An 806-nucleotide genomic window follows, 5' to 3' on the forward strand; every position below is an offset into this window, starting at 1 on the left:
TTATAAAACGACTTATCTAAGTCTTTTATTTGAATTGAGACAACGATGCATTATCGACCGATATGCGTTCATATGGAAACGCCGTTCAATAAATATCTATAGAAGCGTCTCAAATACGGCAGAAGGCGTACTACTCTCAATCGACGTCAAGCTCCTACCGATGACGCAGATTATGATGACTGTTTCCACCGACTACTGAAAATTATAATTCGGAAAACGGAAAATAATGTGAGTCAGTGATGTAACTAGCATCAGCTATGGCAAGCGATAGCGAGGACGCTTGGGGAAACTAAATTGTTGTACACGAAGATGTTCAAAATGGTCAATTGATTATCCTTATTTAGTTATATTAATTATATAATCAGATTGGCTACTTAGCAAAGAGCTGTTTTCTAACTTCATCCCAGAACGCAAGTTATTCATCACAATGCCATTGCAAAGTTACGGCTTGTTTACGGAGCTGCACTTTTGGTAACGCTTAATTTTTTGCTAAAAGTAATGATAAAAAGTTGTCCCGTTGCTCAAAGCGTTCCCTACCGTATTTATTGTGCTACCACACAATATCGTCACAACTATTGGCAGCAATATTCACGCTTTTATCTAACATGTATCTTATTTTCATGCTCGGGAATGTTCTTTCATTAGGTGATTAAATTTCGCGAAATTGATTAAAAGAACGAAAAATGTTTACTAGATTCACTAGTGATAAGGGTAGTTTCGTGTATGGTGGAGCAGCGGCTAGAGTGGGCCATCAATGAGAAAAACAATGCTTTTCACGTGTTGAAACTAATTTTAAATCATATAGC

This window comes from Varroa jacobsoni, unplaced genomic scaffold, assembly GCF_002532875.2.
Source record: "Varroa jacobsoni isolate VJ856 unplaced genomic scaffold, vjacob_1.0 scaffold_376, whole genome shotgun sequence".
In the NCBI taxonomy this organism is placed as follows: domain Eukaryota; kingdom Metazoa; phylum Arthropoda; class Arachnida; order Mesostigmata; family Varroidae; genus Varroa; species Varroa jacobsoni.